The sequence below is a fragment of the Mytilus californianus genome, unplaced genomic scaffold (assembly GCF_021869535.1).
Source record: "Mytilus californianus isolate M0D057914Y unplaced genomic scaffold, xbMytCali1.0.p SCAF_7, whole genome shotgun sequence".
NCBI lineage: Eukaryota > Metazoa > Mollusca > Bivalvia > Mytilida > Mytilidae > Mytilus > Mytilus californianus.
The window spans coordinates 16,808,210-16,812,237 of NW_026262723.1; the positions used below are offsets into that span (position 1 = coordinate 16,808,210).

Consider the following 4,028-nt stretch of genomic DNA (forward strand, 5'->3'; position numbering starts at 1 on the left):
GTCATTCAGACAGCAACCGAAAACCACAATAAAACCAGACAGGAAGGCTAAATCGTCCTGAGACTAGACACGTTTTAAATAAGTTCAATAGACACTTTCAAAGATTTGCAATCAGCTCAGTCAATTTCTTAAAAGACTAGAGGTACTTGTATTTGATTGCAAAGAATAAGCGATTTAACGAAAGAAATAAATGTGCTTTCATTTTTTGTTGATCTTTAAAAAATATAACGTGAAACAAGGCTTTCCTTCTTTGTGTTTTGCATTTCTTTCTTTTTCTTTCTTTTGTATTTGTATTTTTTTTGTTTTTTTTTTTTGTTTGGTAGCTGGTTTTTTTATGTTTGTTTGTTTGTTTATTTATTTGTATAGGGGAGCGAAAATTGTCTTTAATTTTATTTGCATATTTTTTTTTTTTTTGATTTCATTGTTATGCTCCCCGAAATAAAACTCGGGAGCATTATGAATCGCTTTCAGTTTTTGTCCGTACGTCTGTATGTCCGAAAAGAATGGCTTATGGATAATAGCTTGAGGATCCTTTGTTCGATTGAAATGAAAATGATACAGGAAAAGGGTACAGCCATGCATAATGATTGTTGCTGTCCCATTGATGTTAACTCACACCTCTTTCGTTCATTGTAGCATAATACCTTTTTTAGATTTAATCATAATACTATTGGAAAAAATTCGACAACAAATGAAAATATACTATTTATTTTGAATATTCAATTATGTTTTTATTTTGAGCATACGACACATGTCATTTCCCGGCCATCAACATATGGAGGACACGGAAGTACTCCATTACATTTGGCTGCAACTGCGAATAAAATAGGCTTGTTGCCCCAACTGGACGCTTTCTTCAATCGCTCAGAATCGGCATCGACACATAAATACTCTGTTGCAGCCTTATGGTCAGGCCAGCCAGACATTAGGTACCCAGTATATTCTTTATTCCAATCTCCAATGCAATCTTTACGGCCAGGTATCATAAGTGTTGATGACCCAATCTTGGTATGACAGACAGCACATGGAAAACTGTACAAGTCATATTTGCTTTTGTCAAAAAGGGAGTTTTTTATGTCAATATCGTAGATGTTGAATACGGCTGCCCCGACAAAAGGATTTTTGTTAACTTTCTCATCGTAAACTCCCCATTGTGGCTGTTTGGGTAGGCAAAGGTGGTTAGCTGCCGCTCCTGGTTTTGCGTATGAAGATCCGCCCGTGTATCCTGTAGTAATTATTAAAACTGATAATTGGATACAAAAGAAAAAATGCATTTACTTCATAAGCTTTTCGGTGAAATAAATGAAAATCAATTTGTACAGAAAAAAAATATATTTAATAGATATAAAAATAAAACGATATTGTATGATTGCCAATGATACAAATCACCACCAGAGACCAAATGACGTAAAAGTTCGTCCACAAAGTTTTTATTTTTTTTCTGTTTTATTTTTTTTTTTTTTGTTGGTTTTTTTTTTTGCTTTCGTTTACCTCTTTCACGGAGTGTTTTTTTTTTTTTTTTTTTTTTTTTTTTTTTTTTTTAAGTTACATATAATTGTTGATCTGTAATTCAGTTTACTGCGGTGTACAAATACTTTTTGATAATTCCTATCGTTGCTGTATATACTAGTCTTATAAAAGATATATAAAAGTAACAGTTAAAAAATATACGTATACAAGAAAAGCCAACTTGTTGAGCTTTTCTATTTTCTGTATATGTATTTCAGTATTTCAGTAAAATTTATGAACACATTGTAGGAAAAGCAATCAGCCATAAGTCTGTTGAGAGCTAATATTCAGTGATTGTCGTGTGTTGCTGTGTGTCATATTTGTTTTTCGTTTAATGTTTTGTACATAAATCAGTCCGTTATGGTTTTTCGTTTGAATTGTTTTACAATTTGTCATTTCGGGGCCTTTTATATATATAGCTTGCTATGCGGTATGGGTTTTGATCATTGTTGGAGGCCGTACGGTGACCTACAGTTGCTAACCTCTACATGCACGTCATTTGGTCTGAGAGATGTCTCATTGGCAATCCTACCACATCTTATTTTGATCAGAATTAACATACCGTCGTAAACGAGCTTCGAATTTCTACTAGTACACGTTGATCTACCCCATTGTATATAACTTGCACCGCTAGTAACGTTTTCTGTAATCAAGGAAATTCATGAGAATATGTTTAAGCATATTAGAATGTTATACTCGTGAATTAGTTCCATTGTGGTTTTTTTTACCAAAATAATGAATTTATAAAACTCAAACCTAATGCATAGTGATAAAATATTGCAATAATTCATATAATATGTCTGTTCGAGGAAAATAGTCTTATCAAATCAAACAAAAATCTTCTTTCCGAAAAAAGATAGAGACACAACCGAAAAGGCAATTCAAAACTATAATTCGAGGAAAGATGGTCACAAACCTAGTCCACAATGTAAAAATGATGCTTAGAATTTAAACGTCAGTGTTGCATGTTGAGGTCTAAACATGTTTAGGATTGTGTTTAAATTCTATACGGATTGCATCCTAAACGTGTTTTTGATCATTATCATGTTTAGATTTTAAACAGACTCCAAATGGAGTATTTAAATGGACGCTTAAAATCAAAACAAAATGTACCTAGTAAGCGCGTAAATTTCATAAGCACCAAAAAATTTAAGCGCCTAAATACCAAAGCACGTTATTTAAAAAAAAACTAACGCGTTAATATACTTTTGGTGTTTCAACATATTCAAAAAGTGGGACAAAGATGTGTTTAGGATTGGGTTTATAAATTGTATCTAAACGTCATTGTTTACAGTGCAGATACTCATTACTCGCCGAGGGTAAATAAACAACTACACAAAAAAGTGAAAATTGAACAACTTAATCCACTAAAATCAGAGAGTGAACGCAGGTGCTGAAGAAGTAATGCAGTTCTCGCTTCGCTATTGACACCTATCGTGGAGCTTGTTTCAAGGACAATTTGTTGATAAAGTTGCAGTCGTTGATGTCACAAATATGGAAAAGAGGTCGGGCTACGACAAGTTCAACATATGTCTGTTTTCATCTGTGATACAGATGTTCCGTAACTGTTAACCAAATCATGATGATGTCCATAAAACTCGAAGAAATGACAGCAGCCTTCAAGATTCACAATTATAAAAGGCGTTCTTTCTTAAAAGCACCACGTTAAATATTACCGTTGAAAGTTAATTGACTGACAAAATGTCAATATTACTACATTTTCACCCGATAGACCTTTCATTTCACGGTACATGTACATCTGAATAGGTTGTTTATATCTATATAGTTGATTGAAGGTTGTGAAATTAATCACGTCTGACTAAAGCTGAGTTTGGATAGAAAACTGTTTGAAATAATAAAGGACGTGTCCATTAAGCGACGAAAAGTACAACCACAATTTGCAGTGGCATCCTCAAAGCCGTTGTATATAGTTATTTAATTTTTTTTTATTACATTTTTGCCGCATGCATGCACGTCTATCCTCCATATCCTACAAAATTACATATCCCTTGTTTTCCCATTTCCCTAGAAATAATACAGTCGACCTACCTTTATTGTCATGATTGTTGGGCTCTTGTTTCAAACTTTTCAGTCCAGCCCAGATAACCTGAAACATCATAGAATCCATCTTATCAGTGTATGCTGAATTTGCCTTACATACTGCCGGTTTGGTCTGTTCCAGCAGCAACAAAAACACAATGAATACGCGTACAGATGTCATAGAAATTCAGTCTAAACATTCATTTTGCACTTGCACTTGTTGTATATAAACATATACTTGTTGAAACCCAATAAGTTTTATTTTTTTATGGAGTAACATATTGTACAAGATATTTAATATGAAATATGATATGAGGACATCCTAAATGTAATATAGATATGAAATTTATTGGAAGAATTAGCCTGTGACTTTTCCTTGTCATTTGCTGGAAATAACTGCATGAGTACAAAAATATTATTTAAGCGAGTCTTCAAGTTGCAAAAGGCGAAAATGAATATGCTGTAAGAAAAGAAATGGT

The 4,028-nt window shown here is 33.1% G+C and overlaps 1 long non-coding RNA gene across 1 annotated transcript; it reads right to left on the bottom strand.

Moving 5' to 3' along the window:
* Positions 1-692: 692 nt before the first annotated feature.
* Positions 693-3,763, bottom strand: LOC127709309 (uncharacterized). The gene is made up of 3 exons (XR_007985578.1): positions 3,559-3,763; positions 2,072-2,152; positions 693-1,225 (listed from the first exon to the last, which is right to left on the bottom strand). It is a non-coding gene; the product is annotated as an uncharacterized LOC127709309 (long non-coding RNA).
* Positions 3,764-4,028: the final 265 nt, after the last annotated feature.